Source organism: Lagenorhynchus albirostris, chromosome 15, assembly GCF_949774975.1.
Source record: "Lagenorhynchus albirostris chromosome 15, mLagAlb1.1, whole genome shotgun sequence".
In the NCBI taxonomy this organism is placed as follows: Eukaryota; Metazoa; Chordata; class Mammalia; order Artiodactyla; family Delphinidae; genus Lagenorhynchus; species Lagenorhynchus albirostris.
Genome location: NC_083109.1, coordinates 54,839,618 through 54,861,694, shown reverse-complemented (window position 1 = coordinate 54,861,694; position 22,077 = coordinate 54,839,618).

The window sequence follows — 22,077 nt, the reverse complement described above, 5'->3', positions numbered from 1 at the left end:
TTTATGTGATGATGGCTGAAAAGTAGTAGCTAATCATAAATGAGTTATTCAGAGTTCATTCACTTCCATAGCAAGATTATAAAAATTCTTTCAAATTGTGTTTTATATTGAATTTGGGTACATTTTAATATAACTTATATCAGGTTTTCTCAACCTTGACACTATTGACATTTGGGGCCAAGGAATCCTTTGTTGTGGGGGCCTGTCCCGTGCCTTGAAGGATGTACAGCAGCATCCCGGGCTTCTACCCAATAGATGCCAGTAGCCACACTCCCTCCCACCCCCGTTCGGACAACCAAAAATATATCTCCAAACGTTGCCAAATGTCCCCTGGGTCAAGGGTGGAGAGCAGAAGTGCCTCTGTCAGAATGATTGGCTTTTATTAATGCCTGGGGCAAAAGAAACCCTTGAGAAGTCTCTGATTGCGTTAGATATATAATCAGCAACTGCTTCCTGGAGGAACATAATGCCAAAGTTACGAATCTGGGACACACATCCAATTTTTAGAAAGTTCGAGCATCTCCAGCTAGACCTCCCTCCAGTTGCAGGTGACCTCCATAAACACAGCTGAGCATCCCCCATAACGAGCTAAGCAGGACACACGGGGGAGGCCCCATCAGCAGCTGGGGAATCAATAGGTCACCTGTTTATGAGAAGGCCACGTAGTATTTTCATAGACAGGCAACGGGACCCAAATGGTAAGATCAATATCCGCCTTCTGCGAGGAAGGGCCCGTCCCTAATCAGCACTTGCCTGCTGTCTGTTTCACCTCTGCTGGGCCGTCGGGGCCCGCGGCAGAGCTCAGGCGGGAAAGGGCGAGCCCTCCTTCCCAAAGCAGCTGTCAACAGGACTGAGGGCGGGAGCTCTGATCCAGCTGCCGAGGGCAGAAGCACTGAAGCACCAAGATAAACAGCCCACAAGGACTCTCAGGGGTAACCACCCACCCTACCCAAGAGGAAGGCTAGGGGTGCTGGGTTTATGCTTAATAATGGTCCTTAGGAAAGCAAAGGGACGACACCCCTGGAGGGAGGTAAATCCTAAAGCACAGCCAGACTTTGCAGCCCACCAGAGGGGTAGCTTCCGCAGGTCTGGAAATGCCAACAGAGGCACACAGAGACCCCACTGGGCTCTGGCTTTACTCCCCTGGTGCTCAGTCTGTGGTTTTAAATGGATCGGCACACCAAGGAAGGCAGGCGTGAGGAGGGGAGGGGAAAGAAAATGAGGCTGGAGAAACACTGGGGGTATCCTTTTAAAGTTAGATTATTTTTGACACTCTTCATCAAAAGCAAAGCATAGTCTTTAAAAGACATCAGAGATTTGCTATTGCAAAGACTACTTTGGAGGAAGAGAAGGGCAAAAGGCCCAAGGTGCCCAGGGGCCTGTGGCTCTGCTCACTCTAATTCTCTTCTTGCAAAAATTCAATTGCGTTCAGGTATCAGATGAGACTGGGTATGTATGGAAGAGCATGGGCTTTGGGGATAACAACATGTGGGTCTGAATCTCGGCTCTAGTGCTGGGTCAGACGTGCGGGTTCAGGGAACTCCCTGAACTTCTCTAAGACTCAACTGGTCTCACTACTGGAATGGTGATGAGAATTATGATACCTCCCCTGCAGGTCTATGTTTGGGTTTGCTTTACATACTCTACAAAAGTGCTTTCACAAAGAGTGGTCCTTCGACACGGTCCTTATTATTCATCCTTCCTGTGACATTTCTGACTTGGTAATACTGAGAAAACTGTATTTCGCTCTTTTTTTTCGTATTTGTATGTTTATGAATGGGAGCATAAGGGATTATGTCTTAGGGAGGTTTTAGCCTTGCTTGGTGTTTATTATTGTGGCTTTGCATATCAGTGTGGCTTAATGATCAACTGTTCATTGACCTCAGAATTAGGAGAATTGGCATACCTGTATTAGGACTCAAAATTACCTGGATATAATTATCGACAGACTGAGGCAAATCAAAGTTGTGATGGAAACAGTCAAACCACATAATTCCTTAGCAGGTGGATGCTTCTATGAACCCATACATAGAACATGTGCATTAAAAAGGACTGAAGGTAAAGAGCTTGGCATAAAGTATTAAAAGACATGGAGGTAAAACCAAAGTAGAAGAAAAGACATCATTGCAGTATTCTCACTTTTGGGTGAAAAAAATTTAAGTTTAAAAAAAATTTAATAATTAGGAACACAATTTTAAATTCTATATTATATTGAATAAATGTATTTTTGTTGTCTATTTGGTTTTGATCCCAGTAAAAGCTGGGAGACAACTTGAAATAGGGAAATTCTCTTACTCTCTGTATTTCTGTTTCTCTCTCTCTGTTTTCTCTGTTTTCTCTCTTTCTCTCCTTCTCTTTCCCTCTCTCTGCTTCCCTCTGTCTCTCTCTCAGAAACACTCCATAGCAGACATTCTGCTGTTCCACGCACTGCGTAAGGTTCAGGATAGAACGTTTGTACTGACTAAAATGCAAAACACAGCTTCATTTCTACCACAGATCTTTATTTATTTCTCCGAAACACACTTAGAAGCACATCAGTGCTCCATTAACTACCCAGCCAAGGACAGAGAGAAGAGAACACCGTCCATCCATAAGGTAATGAATCAAGAAATACTGTCTCCCTACTGGTGTATTCCAAGGACATCACTGTGCTCACTTCCTCCTACCCTGCTCTCAGACTCTCACCCCATTGTCCATTTCAGGCCAGAATTCTCACGTCCCTGAGAAAAAGTGTTCTGCAAGGACTTGCAAAAGCTTTCAGAGACCCTTGGATCACTACATAAAGACTAAGTGTCTTGTGTAATGTCCTGCACTGGTCAGAATACAGGTAACTGCTTACTTCACATGTTTGTCTCTAACATTCAACTGTAAGATTCTTGAGGACAAAGACATCATCTCATTTCTTTTTGTTATGACACAGAGAAGAAATTCAACAAATGGCTTGTAAATAAAAGGACCACTCTTGAGTGACATCCTTCCCAACAAAACCTGCCCTTTACCAGCTGGGTTACCTTGTCTAAGTAACTTAAGCTAAGTTTCAGTCTTCATGTTTGTAATATGTTGATAACAACCATCCTTCCTGATCCAATTGGTTTCCCTTTTCTTCCAGGAGGGTTACAGGAGGGTAGAAGAGGTCACGTGACTAGTTCTGGCCAATGGGATACGATGGAAGTGAAGTGTGTCACTTCCTGGCCAAAGAACTTAATTGCCGGTATGAGACTTCCCTTGGGGCATTTATCAATATGGGGGTTCCTTAAGAATAAAGCCACTGGGACTACTGGGCTAATACATGGAGGAGCGCTTCCCTAGAGAGTGGTTCAGACCCTCAATGGACTTTCATGAGAAAGAAATAAGCCCTTGTTGAGTTAGGCCACTGAGATTTCAGGGTTGTTTGTTACCACAGCATAACACAGCCCTCCCTGACTGATACAGACCAGATAGTTGGAAGGAAGATGAAAGGAGATAAGACATGTAAAGCTCTTGGCACTGGGAAGAGTATTTGCATTTAATAAGCTATTATTGTGAAATATGAAACACCATTGGTCCAAAAATCTAAATCTTTGCTTCGAGTAAGGACTCAATATCACACCAGATGAAAATATGCAGTGACTCATCAGTGTTACTTTAGGCATCACTGACTCCTGTAACAGATGCACCCCCATACTAGAGCACCTAGTATAGTCAGAGCAGGGAAGAGTGGGAGTGGTCTTGGTCCATAGAGTCATTCAGGGACCCAGGAATTCCACCATTTTCAACATATAGTTTCCAAGGTCAAGTGGGTGTCAACCAGAGGATAGGGGAAGGGAGAGGCATGGAGGATCTCAGAGGGTGCTTTTATGGGCCAGTCCTGGAAGTGAGACCTATCACTTCTTCCCACGTTTTCCTGGGTGGAATTCGGTCACATGTCATCACTTACATAAAAGGTGGGCTGGAAATGTGTCCCTAGATGGGCAGCTATTTATCACTTATTTGAATGTGCTGTAGAAGAGGAGCACAAGTTACTAGCAAATAACCAACCACTTTGCCACAGTATCCTTTAATATTTTTGGAAAGCAATTTCCCAACAGCTGTGAAATCTTTGCCTTGAATTACCACCCCCTACTCCCCCCCGTCACCCCCCACACACATATTGTGGGAATATCCTTTTATCTAAATATAGTAAAAGAAAAAAAATTATTGCCTTTTTTATTTAGTATAGAAAATATCCTTCTACAAAGGTTGAGTTCAGTCATCATCTCCCTCCCCCTGTCAACAGAAATAGGAACAACCCCCTATTAGCTGATATTTCCTCCTAGTTTTAGTTCTAACAAGGTTCTAAGTAAAGCTCCCTTTGATGTTCCTTTAAAAAACATACATAGGCATCAAAATAGGAGTGAGAACTATGTCATTTCAATGTCCTCCAGTTTTTAGGACCTTTATGAGAAGGTACAGTTGAGAACACATTTAAATTTGAAGAAAATATAAACACACAAGGACCAAACAACATGTATATGCTTAATCAAGCACATAATTGCTTTTAGACACTAGGATGTAATTATTTTTATTAGTTATGATATGGTATAGAGAAAATGACTCAGAGAAATAAAATTAGGCTGCATCTTTCTAAAGGCAGATGGAATGGGTCAAAATCTGGCCTGATCACTTTGGTGGGGGGGGAGCTGGGCACCGCTGTATCTGTCTCAAAGTGCTAACCTATGGATTCCTGCTGCTGGTACTTACGGGAAGATATGGACAGAAAACCATGCCAAACCAAGATCCACCTCCTTTATCACAGATCACAGTGTACTCTCTTCTGGTCTGAAACTCTCAACAGTGAGCTGGCACTGGTGAGAATATGCCATAAAAGCAGAGAGCACCCATCATGTTCACCTGGGCAGAGCCAGAGTGAAAGGTACACGTAGCTGGCATGAGCAATGGGCACCATTTCAGTGAAGATTCAAAAGAGTCACCTCAGCCTTCTGCTGGAGGTGCTCAAGGTGACCCCGTTCCACAGATGAGGAAGCCGAGCCTTAGATTGTCAAGTGACTTGCCCACGATCGCACAGATAATGCCACAGCAGGGCCAGAATTGAAACCAAATCTTCCTCAAGCCCGAGCATTTAATCTGCCTGCCAAAGAGTTAAACTTCTCAAGAGGGAAAGGAGATTCACAGACAGAGTGAGAGAGGAATTGGCCGGTTGACAACGATGCCGTCTGTCTCGACACCAATGGGAGGTGTCTTTTACTTTTTTATTTTATTTTTTAAAATTTTTATTGGAGTATAGTTGATGTATAAATCTGTGTTAGTTTCAGGTGTACAGAAAAGCGAATCAGTTATACATATACATATATCCACCCTTTTTTAGTCTTTTCCCATGTAGGTCATTACAGAGTATTGAGTAGAGCTCCCTGTGCTACACAGTAGGTCCTTATTAGTTATCTATTTTATATACAGTAGTGTGTATACATCAGTCCCAATCTCCCAGTTTATCCCTCCCCGCCTGGTGACCATAAATTTGTTTTCTACATCTGTGACTGTGTCTTTTAGAAACAAGCTACCCAAGTGAGTGCATACCCTGGAGGAAGGTAAAATGTGCCTTGCGGGCATTCACAGACCGTCCTTCAGGACCTCTATCCCATCCAAGCAGGAAAAAAGGACAGTTGCTGGACCGTCCCTCTGACACCAGTGGGTGTCACTGCCTCCCCACGGTGCTCGGAAGGGAATCTGCAGCAAACAGCAGCCAGTGCCTCGCCAGGCTCCCAGCCTCCCTGAAGCCGAGCTCTGCCAACTGTCCCCTTCCCGAGGCCTGTCGTCCCTGTGCCTGTCCCAGAGCAGGTAATCTGCCTGTGCTAGCGACCACTGACATCACTCACGCTATCCAGAGTTTCTCTACCTCTCCAAACATGCTGCTTCCGCTGGGAGTTCACACTACACAAAAAAATCAAAAGAAAAGATGGATGGGAAGATGCAGGATTGTCAGATCTGGATACGTGTCGAATGAGATGTGTTTGTAAAGCCTTTCCCAAGTCACAGCACGCTTCCTGAGTATTAGCTGCAAGAATGGCAGACTTCCTCCAGTCCTGTTACTTACGAGACAAGCCAGGGGAAGGTAACATCTTTAAAGCAACTGCTCAGAGCGGAAAAGCCCTATCCCGGGGCAGGAGAGAGCGTTCCCCCATCACTTCCGTTTCAGGGGAGAGCCTGGTGTCTCTGATGCTTGTGAAAGCCACAGCCACACTCCCCCCTGCACCACGTCACCGGCCACTTTAATGTCATCTGCCCAAAGGGCACTGTCTCCATCCACATGACAGTGACTATAGAGTCTAGGGTAATGGGACTCTCTCTCTCCAGTATCAGAGCTCCACCGGGCTGGAGGGGAAATTGAAACACTGTCCTGTTTCTATAGAAGGATGGGGTGTTGACCTGCTCTCTTAGCAAAGCGACCCCACCTAGATTAGAGTACATGGTCCCTGAGGAAAGGTATTTATTTCATTCACTGCTAAGTCCCCAGCACACAGAAGAGGTTGGGAACACAGTAGGCACTTAATAAATATTTATTGAATTAACATCCACGGAAGCAAAAGCTGGAAGATGTGAAAATGTAGTTGCCTGTCTGGGAAAGAGCTAGCAATAATGTCTGGCTATGGTTCATACTAAATAATGTTGTAATGGATTATATGAGAGGGTGTGTGTGTCTTTATATCTAGACTTAGGTACAGATATAGACTCATATGTATATGTAATATAATACATATATAAACACATATGTATTTATAAACGTATATATATGCATGTATACTTAGGGTAGTGTCTGTCAGATAAGAGCCCAATCAAAGCTAGACATTCTTATTATTTTCATGGGTACAATTTTGATCCTATAAGTAGATTTAACTCTTTTAACCTTTAACATTTTAAAAGTAGCACATGCTCATTAAAGAAAATGTGCAAAATACACAATTAGATATTTGCCACGGGCTTATTTTGTATTCCATAGAGAGTTTGATACAGATTAGCTGCTTAAAAATATTCATTGTGAAATCAACTATTGCTACAAAGTGGTTCAATAAATGATGTTAAGTCCCCACTATGTGAAGAGATGCAATGTTTTGGAACAGAGCCATAGACTTTCATTGAACAATAAATAAAGAGGAAGCTTGCTAAGTGTGCATATGAAGAAAAATGCATTTTGGTCGTTTCATTTATATTTAAGTGAAACTGTATACTTGTACGTGCAAATGTAAAGCCATAAAAATCCTGCAAGGCTATCGCCAAATGGGTCACAGGGGTGAGAAGTAGCTTTGTGTTACTTGTATATAAAATGATAATAATCACAATCAATCCTAATAAAAGTGATTAAACAAACATTGTCAAGAATTGTGAAAACTGAGAAAAGAAAAATCATCCTCAATCAGACCACCCACAATGATGACTCATGCTTTTCACACACCCTTTTTAATAAATGCATTCAAGGATTATTTACCGAATGTCTGCATGCCGTAGGTGCATTCCTCTTTCATCTTGTCATAAATATTTCTTGCAAATCCCTTCCCCCTTCAATTAATTTAATGAGGCACTCCTCCAGGAGGCTCAGGAGAACCCCAAGATCTCTATAATGCTTGGATTATCGGTAAGGATTCCTAGAGAAATGGCAAGCATTAGATCCTCGATTCTCTTGATCCAAGCCTCCCCTCTCTCCTCCACCACCCAACACACATACTCCCTGCCTCTTATTTCATCAAAGCAGAAAGAATCAAGGCAGGAAAGAAAAGGCGCTGGAAACGTACACAATATAAAAACCACTCAGAGCACTGGGTCTCGGCCATAGATCATGGTCCCTTGATATTGATCCCTGATAGGAAAGCCTCCAAGGGTTAGATGCTCCATTCTCTCTGGAATGCTGCCCCAGCATCCCCTGCAGAGTTGTCCCCCCTCCCCACTCCTGTCCTCCAGTCCTGCCTGGGTTCTTCAGCCTCAGAGCAGGAGCTCACATTATTAAGGGTAAGAGCCTCTGACAATTTCTGAAGAGGCCTTGAGGGAATAGACCCCTTTTGTTTGTAGTTATCAAAACAAATTGTGCGCTACATGCCTGAGATGATGTTGACTCCACCATGTCCTCCCTGGGGCCCCACAGCCTCATAAATGTGAATTCCGGTCTTTTGTAGCAGAAAGGCCAATCGAAAGTGCACATGGATCTGAATAGAGCCTGTTCCTTAATGATTCCAGGGGGAGGCAATACTTAGAGAACAGTAACGCTATTCTGAAAACAGGGCGTGCAGTGCCCCTGATGAATGAGCTATGATAGTCTTGGGATCAAAGGCCCAGGAAGGGTGGCATCTCACTGTTCAAAACCTCTTCCTTCTCCCATCCCACCCTGAACCAAGGCGACAGTCAAGGATGGTAGTTCAAAGTTCATGGAGTCTTTAAAAGAAAAATAGTTATAATGATCGAGGAAAAAATATTAGCATTGCCACACTTAAACAAATGCCACATGACACATAAATTCTGCCATCTGCTCTGACTTTTCCTGAGTAGGAAGTTGGCAGATACTGCATAGTCATCTACATATGACTGACAATTGTCAGCCAAGTCTAAATAAAAAGGTGCTTTGTCTTTACGTGTTGTTTAAAAAGCTCGAGACGTATAAATCAACACGAAAACATACTCTTGGTGTTTATTTTTCCCATTAAATGTACATATACAAATTACATTATGTAATTTTACATGTGTATATATGTGTATTTATATAGCTATTTAAACTGTATACATAAATATACAGATATAGATAGAGAGAAAGATTTATATATATTCCACACTGGACTCTTTATACTTTCTGAGCCTTCTTAGAGTGCAGATTGAATCAGTAATTCTGTACATGTCCATGTTGTGTATAGAAAATACTCCATCTTATCTGCTTTGATGTGTTGCAGGAGAGGCCTAGAGTACACGGCTCTGCTTATCCAGGCAGAGGTAAAGCAATAAAAACACTCATTTCCAGAAGGAAAATGTATTTTACAGTGAAGGGGGTGCAGAACACAGTGGCGATAATTTGTACACACTGAAAAAATAAATCCATGGTCAATGAAATCGTGTCCTTGTAGAACACCTGAAGCTCCCTAATATATAACAGAATTAGTGTCGTCAGATTTCATTGAAGCCCATGGTTCTGCGGGCCATTATTTAAACAGCTCTGTCAGTCATGAAAAGAATACTTCAATCGCATGACAACAAATGCTACCAATACTGAAGGTCGTCCTCTAAATCAGAAGAGAATGCAAGAGTTTCCTAACAACTTCTTCTCAAACAAATTACCGGCAGGCCAAACCGAAATGAATTTTATTATTGAGGACAAGTGAATTGTACAGTACTTATAGCAAACACATTAGAGGATTAAAGTTGATTGAAGGAGATTGGATTTGAAAAGACATAAATAGGGAAGACATGAAAAATCTGCTCAAAATGAACTTATCAAAACTGCTGTGGAATTCAGCCACTGGCCAATCACTTGTGGAAGGTTTGCTTTGGTTTCCTCTAGAGAAATGAAGTGAAAATACTGGGTTCTGGATGGAGGTCAAGCTGTTTTTGTGCAGATGTGCTATGCCTCCAGGATGGGCCCCCGTAGAAAACACAGAAGGTGGACACATAGGGCTGGCAGAGTCCCTGTGACAAATTCAGACTTCTCTGTGTGGTGGCTATTTAACCCAACTGCCACTTTCCAGAAGTTGTTCAGATTAACTTCACCTTCAAGTCCTGTCTAGGATTCTTCAATCCATTCAATCATGGATTAACCAGGAGATAATCCAAATAATAAAAGACAATGCTTTACAACTGCTTTCTACCTGGTGAGCAACCTTCCATGTGTCTCCCATGAGCTAAGTGACTGTACCTTCCCAATAACTCCGTTAGGTAAGTACTAGAGGTATCTCTATTTTATAGCAGAGGACACTGAAGTCAGAGAAGCAAAAAAAATATATACCCAATTCACATGGATATCAAGAGGCAGAGACAGTGTTCACTGTTGGGCCGCTGGTACAAGAATCTATCTTCCTGATTACTCTACTCTCTAAGAGTTATAAACACACCCATAATCAAACGTTCCATGCAAATGGCTCCTGGGATGGGAAAAGAGGTTGAGAAATGACTTCTGAGATACTGAGATACATGCTCAGTCCACGGCTCTATTCTGAGAATCTGAACAAGATAGGTGGTACCTGCCTCCAAGATGCCCCCAATGATCCCCACCTCCTGCACCCATCCTTTCACGTACACTGACTCCCCCACACTCTACAGGGCTGTTGGTCCATGTGCCACAATACGGCAGAGGTGATGGTACGTCACTCAGAAATGAGGTTATAAAATACCCTGGCTTTCATCTTAGCAGCTCCCTCTTTCTCTCTCATCACTCACTTTGGGGAAAGCCAACTGCAAGTCACCAAGACACACTGGCAGTCCTGTGGGGAGGCCCATGTGGCAAGGAACTGAGCCCTGTCAGCATCCACATGAGAGGGAGAGGAAGCGGATCCTCCAGACTTCATTTAACTGCCCCCCCGCCCCCACCCCCACCCCCAACAACAACAACCTCCTGAGGACCCTGAGCCAGAACCACCCAGCTAAGCCACTCCTAGATCCGTGACCCTCAGAAAATACACATGATAGTAAATGCTTGTTGTTTCAAGATACTCATCTTGGGAATAATTTGTTACTCGGCATTAGCTAACTTCTACATGCTGTATCACCTGCAAAGTGGAGCTTCCAAAGACCTGAAACAGTGGGGTTTGTTTATAAAGCCCTCAATGCTTAATTCATTCCTTTACACAGAGCAATTCAGGAAGCTGTCCTAATCTAAACTCCATTCCTGAGAGAGAGAAAGAGGTATAATGTAGCATGTGAGCATGTATTCACCTGTTAAATACTTTTGAACAACTATTGGATGTCAGGAACTATTGTAGTGCTGGGATGTGGCACTCAACAAAAGAAACAAGGTCTCCTTCCTGATATTCTAGTGGATGGAAACTGCAAAAGAGTAAGTAGATAAATAAGAAAAAACAGGGAGATAGTGATAAGTATGCAGAAAAGAGTATAGAGCATTGAAACAGGGGATGACCATTTTTTTTTGGATGGAGTAGTCAAGAAAGACCCCTCTGAAGAGCGATATTTGAGAAGAGGCCTGGGAGAAAAGATCAAGTAAACTGGGGCTATTCAGTAGGTGTCTAATCTCCAGCACACCACCCCACTTAACATCTGAGCCTCGCTTTTCCCAGTCGTATGTTCAGGACAATAATAATTTGCCTCATGAGATAAAGAGAATGAAGTAAGATTGTAATATATCAAAGGAATGTGTAAATCGAGATGCCCCTCCTCATTGTTCCTCATTTTAAAATAGCACGACTGCTTTGGTCCAACTTTGAAATCACTAAGACTGGGGCAACGTTATCCCCAAACCAAAGGTGAGGCAGGGAAATCCGGACAGCCTGCTGACTTAATAGAATATCCATCTCAAGGGAAGCTAACTCAGTTATGGAAGAGTCTGACCATTAATTTCAATGATTTGACTGTGTAATATAATGTTTCAATCCTAGAACACAATTTAAACTGGGACAGGTAGTCATTACTTAACTTAGAGTCTGCAAATTCATCTCCTACATGTCAAGTTTTTTGTAGTCTATGTTCAAAGACTTGCCAAAAAAGATATGGGAAACTTGCCAAAAAAGATATGGGAAAATATTTCAAAGTCCATGAAATCTAGCATCTCGATATCAAATAGTGCCTCGACTGCTACTGTAGATAAAAATGGTGATAGAAATTTTTATTAAAACAGTAAGCAAAGGGTAAGCATGCTTGTCAAACACAGATCCTCCTTCCCATATAGATGAGAGTGCAGAGAACAGTAAAGATGACAAATGGGGTGGAATACTGATTTAGCCTGAAGTGAAGGGGGTGATGGGAGAATGAGAGTCAAAATGAATCCCTATCTGTGATACCTTCTAAAGATAATGACAAGAAGTGAAATAAAATGATATTTTGGCAAAACAAATGTTTCAACTAATACTCAAAAAATAAACAGGCTGTGGTTTGAAACTAAAAATTAATTGCATATTAATTGAGAAAGTCTCTTGATTGAGATCCAACATTTCAATCTAGGGATGCATGAGAAGGAAAATGGAGGGAAAAAAATCAAATGAGATGGATGTCAGTATATCCAGCCACAAAAGTTACATAGATGAGAATGAAAGTACTATGAAGACATATCTTAAAAGCACTGCTTCTGTGACAATCGCATTGCTGTTCGCCAAACAGTCCTGCTTCTCTTTCGGGGTGAAAGGTGGGACTGTGTTTCCTTGGCTGCTTGAATTTAGGTGCAGCCAGATGTCTTGCTTTGGCTAAAGAAGTGTGAACAGGGGTGACACGCGTCATGTTGGGGTAAAAGCTTTAAGAACTAGTATGCAATTAACCTTATTCTTTCCCTGTCCCAGTAACTGTAGAAGAATGAAAGGGGAGCACATGACCCTGAGTGAGGGAGAAATAGAGCAGGATGCCCAGCCAACCCCCAATGGGCATAAGAGATTGCACAAGAAACAACATTTGTTCTTTTAAGCCATGGAGATTGGGGGCTATTTGTTGCTGCTGCAGAACCTGCCTTATCCTGATTCATTCCCTCATTGAGCTACTAATCCTTGTAGCCCCCCTTTTCATAATGTGGGGCTTCCAGCAAAAGTTAAGGAGGGAATTATTTGACACCTCAGGGGTGTGGCTATTTGTATCATGGCTTTTCTAGAATGAGAAGTTTTCCACTATCACCATAGTTCTTCCCTGTTGCAAATACTTTTTGACTTTCAAAGGCAGGTGCTTCCTTTGCAATTCCCTCAGCACTGTGGACAGACAAGTGCCCCACGTATTCTCATCAGAAGCAACGGAATGTGTCTGACAGGTATGTGATGCTCCGACAGATATGCTCTGGAGTTTTAGTACCATTTCATTCACAGCGATGAGAGGGTTCTTACCCTCACCAAACTTACAGTCTTCTGATAGAAAAATGAAAGATGTTAGACCAATAAGTGAAGAATGCTGTGAGAACACACAGAAGGGATATCACTTAAGGGTGGGGAACGGCTTCCTGGGAGGAAGTAAAGACAAAATGGACAAAGCAAAAAAGAGCCGGAAGACCTCTTCAGGCAGGGGGTGCAAATGGCTGGTGGCAAAAGAGAGAGCAAGGCATGAGAGCAACTAAACTTTGCTGAGTGTGGCTGTCTTGTGGGTGGAATGGAAAGTGATTACCCTGGAAGAAAGCAGAAGACAGCTCCTGAAAGTCCTTGAAATCATGTCAAGCATGTTGGATTTTATCTGATGGGTCATGCAGAGAGAGCCATTGAAGGTGGGGTAACATGGTTAGGTTTGTTTATTGAAGAGCATTTTAGTTCCACTGTGAGAAGGGCTTGGAGGGGATAAATATAAAAGACAGAGACACCAGTTACCAGGACATCACAGCAAAAGATCACAGGGGCTTGGATGAAAGATGGTGGACACAGAGAGAGAAGGAAGACCCAGCAATCCCATTACTGGGCATATACCCTGAGAAACCCATAATTCAAAAAGACACATGCACACAAATGTTCATTGCAGCACTATTTACAATAGCCAGGACATGGAAGCAACCTAAATGTCCATGACAGATGAGTGGATAAAGAAGATGTGGTATAAATATACAATGGAATACTACTCAGCCATAAAAAGGAATGAAATTGGGTCATTTGTAGAGACGTGGATGGACCTAGAGTCTGTCATACAGAGTGAAGTAAGTCAGAAAGAGAAAAACAAATATCGTATATTAATGCATATACGTGGAATCTAGAAAAATGGTACAGATGAACCTATCTGCAGGGCAGGAATAGAGACACAGATGTAGGGAAAGGACGTGTGGACACTGGGGGCGGGGAGGGGGTGTGGGATGAACTGGGATTGACGTATGTGCACTGCCATGTGTAAAACAGATAGTTAGTGGGAACCTGCTGTATAGTACAGGGAGCTCAGCTTGGTGCCCTGTGGTGACCTAGATGGATGAGATGGAGGGGGAGGGGTGGAAGGGAGGTCCAAGAGGGAGGGGATATATGTACACATATAGCTGATTCACTTCATTGTACAGCAGAAACTAACACAACATTGTAAAGCAACTATACCCCAATTTTTAAAAAAAGAAAGAAAGAAAAGAAAGAACATAGAAAAGAAGATAGACAAAGATCTGAGAGGTTTTTTTATTTTTTATTTTTGGCTGTGTTGGGTCTTCGGTGCTGCGCATGGGTTTTCTCTAGTTGCAGTGAACAGGCTTCTCATTGTGGTGGCTTCTCTTGTTGCAGAGCAGAGGCTCTAGGTGCGCGGGCTTTAGTAGTTGTGGCATGCGGGCTCAGTAGTTGTGGCGCACAGGCTTAGTTGCTCCGTGGCATGTGGGATTTCCCAGACCAGGGATCAAACTCATGTCCCCTGCACTGACAGGCGGATTTTTAACCACTGCACCACCAGGGAAGCCCGAGAGAGATATTTTGAAGACTGAACTGGAGAAGTGTCATACAACCTCACTCCTGCCTGCAGCAAGGTTACATTTGGGGTGATGGAAACAGTTGCAGATTCTTCACTTGATGTTAAAACCCCATTAATCATTCCATTGGAGTCTCTTCAGATAAATATAGGCGTCCAGCCACATTGAAACAGATGATCAAGTTCCTTATGAGAGCAGTGAATCCATTTAGGATGGTGTTTATTCCCCAAAAGACCACATTACTTGCATATTTTGCATTTGATCTTAATTCCTCCAGTAAGAAGAGTTATCTACAGAGAGTACCATGACGTGACTTCTATTTAATATGTGGAATTACTAGACTGGTTCCTAGAAGTGTACATGGTACTTAAATTTATCTAATTCCTACTTGCCATTTGTTTTCTTTTTTCAAATTTATTTTTAATTTATTTTTTTGAGTATCTTTTGAGTACTCAGATATCCCTTTGTTCTTTTTTAAAAAAATTTTATTTATTTATTTTTGGCTGCGTTGGGTCTTTGTTTCTGTGCGCAGGCTTTCTCTAGTTGTGGCGAGAAGGGGCTACTACTCGTTGCGGTTGCGGGCTTATTGCAGTGGCTTCTCTTGTTGCGGAGCACAGGCTTTAGACATGCAGGCTTCAGTAGTTGCAGCATGCAGGCCCAGTAGTTGTGGCGCACAGGCTTAGCTGCTTTGTGGCGTGGGGGACCTTCCCGGACCAGGGATTGAACCTGTGTCCCCTGCATTGGCAGGCGGATTCTTAACCCCCACGCCATCAGGGAAGTCCGCCATTTGTTTTCTGAGGACATCTCTTTATGTATTTGTTTATCCACCCTTTACAACATTTTTTCTCCTTGCGCTCCTAGGGTCACACTGGCTCTTCTGACTCCTGGCTCCATCACTTATTAGTTACCCGATCTAGGGGGAATTCTTTCCAAGCACCGGTTTCTCATCTAACAAAAGCGGGTAATAACAAGATTGACTTAAATGTCTTGCTATGAACACTCCAAGAAAGAGTGGTATGAAGTGCTGAGAATCATGTCTGGCCCACAGCAAGCTCTCAAAAAAAAAGTTCTTAACTAATAATATCAACAGACAATGACTCTAAATCCTTTGCATGTCGCTGAGATTGCAGCAAGTCACACAGGGTCACACGCTGTGCAGACTTAACTCAGAGGGCCAGTCATGAAAGAGGATAATGCAAAAATCTCTTGAATGTCAATTTTGCATTAGGTGCTATGCCAGGGTCTGGGGAGACAGCATTGAATCAGTAGGTAAAGTCCAGGTCCTCCTGGAGCCTCTGCTCTAATTGTGTAAATGACATCAAACCCAGGATGAAAACTATGGTGAACCTCGTAGAAGGTATATCACACAGAAGAACGCACCCAAGGATGGGTTTTGGGGGCTCCACTCAAAATGTTTTATTCAACAAAACAGTCACAACCATGAAAGAAAAGATCCAAACCCTGCAGTAGTTTGTGCAGACTCAACCTGCAGTGACTTTCTCAATTAGAAAGGAGAAAAAAAAAAAAAAAAAAACTTCAGCCTGTGCAAAATGTGAACCTCCAAGGAGTTTTAAAGGGCGTTTCATGAATGGCCATTTCACATGGTTCCAAGTATGGAGCTCCAGATTCATGGCTGCTTTCTTACTTGTCAACTAAAAGCATTTATTAGAGCATTCACGCTGTTTAGAAACTTACACAACCACTTGTAACCTATTAGTGAAACATCCAATTACACGCCTGGCCTCTTCATTTCCTTCCAAACCAAATACTTGGAGATCTGGGCTGTATTAACCTTGCTATTCCTGCTACCTGCTGTATCCCAGATGAAAAATACAGCTGAACTCTTTTGATTATTATAGACAATAGTTGATGACCTTCATTAAATATTCAGTAGGTGCTCTGAAGAGTGATGAATGATTTACGGGTATTATCTCATTTGCAGGAGCCTCATGCAGTAGGTACTAATGCCACACCCATTTTACAGGTAAGGCAATCAAGTCTTAAAGAAGTTAACCAACTTGTCAGGTTCAGAGAGCTAGTGCCCAGGTCATCTGGTGCTAAAGCCAAAAGCTTTCGACTATGATTTTACATAGTCCAAGGGACGGGCACCAACTAGCGTCACCTTGATGTGCCCTGTACTCTTTTTATTTTTCACATTAAATATTTATTGGACAACCATGTGCCAACCATGAACTAATAACATCCCACTGAAAACTCAGTGCCTCACAGCCATCTCTACAAAAATAATTCTTGCCCAGTGTATCTAGACAGTTGATGTAAACAGGATTGTCTTTTGTCTGACTTACCTAGAGTGGAGCAATGTACACCCATTACCTGATACTCTCATGGACTCGTTCAGCGGAATCCAACTTTTGGACTCATCTGTTGCCATAAGATTAGCAGCCAGAACATCGGCTCCTATTTGTGTTCAGAAGTCTATCCACTAATCACTTATGAAGCCATATCATGTCAGCAAGAATTAAATTATTTAAAAACTCACTCTAGTGTCATTAGTACTGAGTGTTCCCGGAACTTACAAAGAAAAAAAAAGAATATAAAAAAAAGAGAGAAAAAGGAAAAGAATAACAAGGACAGGTTCTACAACTGTATTAAATTTTCTCTCTAGAATTGGTTTACGCTACATGTCAACCCCTCACCCTTCTAAAAATTGCACATCTTCTTTTACACTATGTTCATATTCAAAACATTATTAAAACCACATCCATAAGTCAGCCTGATAGACTAAAGGCTGAGAAGGTTTCTTTGCAACTGTTACAGCCTATTGGGTAAATACATATTTTGAACACATTCTAATTTTGAGGAACATGTTATTTACTTACTAGACTGTAACAGTTCTGCTGAATGTTTATAGACCACCAGGTAAATATGTATTTTGGAATGCATGCGTAGTAATTCTGAAAACATGGCTCAGTTACCCAGTAGAGGATAACAGTCTGCTCTGCCATGGACAGCCCCTGCCCCATGAATCATTACCCTAGTGGACCACAGAGAGGCTTTCCACACATTTGCTTGAGCATGAAGCTTGTTTATTTTAAGGAGGAAAATCTTCCAAACCAGCATCTGATTTCATTTTTGGGAAATACCAAAGTTCATATATTGCAAATGAAAACAGGACTAATGAAGAACCGTTGCATATAGCAATAATTAGGTGGATAATTAAATTCAAGCCTTTGGTTGGGGGTAAGAAGTAGTCTTCAAATGTGTGAAATTAAAGTAGACCTTGAGTTTGAAATCTGCACGTTGGCTGTCTATGTTACCCGCTTCCAAGGGATGGGCACCAACTAGCGTCACCTTGATGTGCCCTGTACTCTTTTTATTTTTCACATTAAATAGTTATTAGACAACCATGTGCCAAGCACAGGGCTTGATTCTGGGGATTCGATGGAAAGCAAAACAGATACTACTGTACCCCTCTTGGAGCCTACGGCTATCAACTGTAGGAAGTGCCCTTAAAATATATTCTTGATGCAGAAGTCCAAATTATCCATTTAAAATATAAATAAAGTCCCTATTTTACTCAAGTAAAACCCAAAGTCCCTAATTATCCACAAGTCCTACATGGTAGGCACCCATCTCCACCTTGCTTATCCCCCCCCCCAGCTCACTTTCTACTGTCTTCTGCTCCAGTCTCTCTGTCCCCTTGTTCCTTGAACACAAGGGTACAAAGAAGCCTCAGGTCTTCTCTTTTGACTATTTGCTCTGCTTGGAATGTTCTTTCCCCAAACATCCCTGTGGCTCCTCCTTCACATCCTTCTAGTCTTTGCTGAAATGTCACTCTCACAATGAGGCTCACCCTGATTCCCCGCCCCCCATTTAAAATTTCAACTCATTCTTCTCCGCCTGCCCTCTGTCCCTCCTCATCCCCTTCCTCTTCCCTTTTATTATAGCACTTGTCACCAGCAGACCCAACTTGAGTATTTATTATATGCAATTTTCATGGTCTTTCTGCCCCACCAGAATATAGGCTCCTTAAGAGCTTGTCTATTTTTTCCCTGGTGGGTCCTAAATGCCAAGATGAGTGCCTGGCACACAGAAGGTGCTCGTTATATATACGCACACACGTGTATATATATATACACACATACACATGTACATACACACACATGACTAGAGAGAAAGTATAAGTTGCTATGAGGTCACATGCAAGTAGATTCTCTTCTATTCCAGGGAGTTGGGGTTAAGGGTGGGAATTCCAGGAAAGGCTTTCCCAGGAGAAGTGGCATTTTTGAGCTGAAATTGAAATGAGAAGTAAGGGCTGTGGTGAGGCAGAGGCAACAGGATGTACACAAAGCCCTGCTCAGGGACAGCTTGATATGTTTGGGGGAAGTAAAAGACGGTTTGTAGTGTGGCTACAAGCAAGAGCTAGTGGGCATGAAGATTTACTATACAGAAGGAAATCATGTTTTCTTAATTGAAACCTGTTCTTTGTGAGAACAGACAGAGAGGGAGGAAGAGAGGAAAGCAAAGAAAGAGAATGAAGAATGAATATACCTCTGCTTTGGTGAAGTAGCCATTTTGGGTTATAAAGCACGCTTTATCTAGACACTGACATGACAGCTGCACGTCAGCAGGACAAAAGCCAAAAGCCCCAGGTCCCTTTGGAGGCCAAACTTTGCAAGGTCATGACAAAGTTCTGAATGAGGCAGCTGATTTCCCACTGTCCTTGCTACATGGCAGGTTATAGAATTCAAGAGGATTCCCATTTCCCAAACAGGAAGTCCACGTTTCTTAGAAAACGCATCGTTCAGGACAAACTCCTCTTTCTGAAAGTGAAGATGGCCCTGAGACCATCTTAGTGGTGGGGCAGCAGCAGCAGCAAGCTCTGTCAGGGTCCTTTTCTCAATTTGCAAAACGCTTTCTCTGGTTGCATCCCGACAATGGGAGGTGGGGATGAGCCACAGAAAGTCATTTCACCCATCACTAACCCATCACACCTGTACATCCTCCACCTCTATCACCTCCTTCCCAGGCCTCCGGGCAGAAGATATGTTTTGAAAGACTTGTAAAGCACTCATTTGGAGTACATAATAGCTTAATATTAATTTAAGTGACTAATATTTAGAATCTAAAAAAAGAGAGAGAAAAAGGTTCCACTGATGAAAAATATATCTCAGTTTTCCTAGAAAATGTTTCACAGTGACAGCTATGTATCCCATGAGCAAAAATAAGGTTGTTTCCGGAAGGAATTTAATTAAGATGAGTTGGGCATGCCATGAGCAGCACACGGCCGAGAGAGCATCAGTGAGGTACTTACCACTCCAACGTGGAGAATACACAATATTAAAATGCTCAATAGATTAGTCTACAAATCTACTTAGCTCTCCATTTGTCCTGCATCACCAAATAAAACATTGCCTTGAAATGGAACCGTCTGAGATTCTGCACACCAAATCAATTTATACTGAATAAAGAAAATGCTTATGCAACTCCTGAGCTGCAGTTTGCAATGAGATACTTGGGAAAAGAGCAAATGTAACCCTTCTCCATTTCATCAGAGATAGAATGAGAATTAATCAGTGATACTTAACTACTCTTTCAACAGGACTCCAACAACATCCCCAGAAACACTTCATTTCTTTCAACATTTCTGAACAATAAACAGTCCCCAACTTTTAATCATTCCGTATATTACTGGAGACTGTGAAAAAGGATTTTAATTCACAAGACTGATGACAGTGTAATAAATTAGAGAAATTGTGGCTGTTATTGTGAAGTCTTAGTGCCTCAGTGTGGTTCATATCTCAATTTCTGGATGTAATATGATTTGAGTATAATTATTAGCAATTATTACCAAAGCATTCATAAGCTTTCCTCCTACTGTGAAAGCAGAGATTCTACTTTATATCCTATTTTAATCTTTGTTCATGGGTATCACACATCACCCAAAAAAGGAAGGACATGGTGATTCAAAAATGCCTGTTTTGACAGATTGCTCTTTCCCACTTCTTTTATACTATAAATATTTAATACGCGGTTCCACAATGGATGACAAAATCCAGCTCTGTGATCATCCAGTTAAGTGAAATCTCCCCTACTCCTCCTCAAAAGACAGTCACCAGTCTTGCCTCAGGAGTCAAGAAGGGTCAAAATACAGCACCTACATTAATCTCAGCCCCCTTTGGACCCAAGTCATAAGAAATTTCCCACTAATTTATTTTCCGCCACTTATTCTTTGACATGCAAATTTCTCGGGAAGACCACCATAATATATTTAATTCTCTACGCTGTGCAATTATAACAAAAACAATTCTGTGATGGTACCATGTCATCATTTAAGTACATGCCATCTTCTCTCTCCCTATATATTAATCTAAAATGGAATCTAGACAATGACAAGAACATCTCATAATGGAACACCCAGTGCACGGCTGATTTGCCTTTCATTGTCCAAGTGCCTTTATGTGCTGTGGACTTCCTGGAAACAAATGAGACCTCGGCAGCCGCATGTTTTCATTTTATCACATTTATTTAAGATGACCGAGGACAGTGCTCAATATTTATTCACCACGTTCAACATTTGCCGTCATCAGAATAAAAGGCGAGACAGCACGGTTTGAACAACATCTGGTAATTCCAAAGAGATACTGTCACTTGAAGAACAAATGAACCTTCAGTTAATAAAATCTCCCCCTGACTGACAAAGATGGCTTTTGTACACATGCAGGATCCATGATAAGTAGATAGCAAAGCACTGATAGAGAGGACTGGATTCCTACAAAAGGAACTCAATGCTGCCCATGTTTAAATAAAGACAGGGTTTATTACTGGTCTTTTATGAGTCACGATAAATTAAATGTCCTGAGTTCTGGAGGGATAAAAGATTTAAATTATAATTCTGAAGGCCATGGGAAGCTGCACAATTCTCAAGATGCTCTAATGTCTCAAAGTAAGAATGATATTTACCCCGACAAAAATTTAGCTGGTTTCAATGAAGAGGCCTTTCATCCAGTAATGCCTGAATTAATAAAGGCAACCCTCCTATATTCCGAATATCTATGACCCCAAGCCCGTACGTAGCCAATAGATTCAAAAGTGAATCTACTAAGAACCAGGCAGTGTTTAGAAGTGAGGAAATGTCTAGAATAGGCAAATCTGTTTAAATGGCAATACAACTTTACACAAGTGTCTATGCAAACACACACACACACACACACACACACACACACACACACACGTACAGACACCCAGATGGGGTGATATCTTTCAATATATGAAGAACTGGACTTCTTCCCATCATACGGTCAAAGGCCATACTTCATACCATATTTCATGCCTTTACCATGCCGCCATTGGTATTGATGGTTCTGATAACTATTGATCACGAGCAACCAATCGGATTTGGGTGGAAAGCAAATTAATTCAAGAGAAGCCCTTTATATAATTGGATCTTGGCCGATATGCAATGATGAAAACATTCTCTGGTCCCCAGGAATGCCAGATTTTAAAAGAGTATTTATGACAGGACATGAATAATTATAATAAATGGACTTCCTGAGAAGGTAAAAATTACACCCTGGTCCTCTTCACATTATTATGAGAAGATAAGTCTA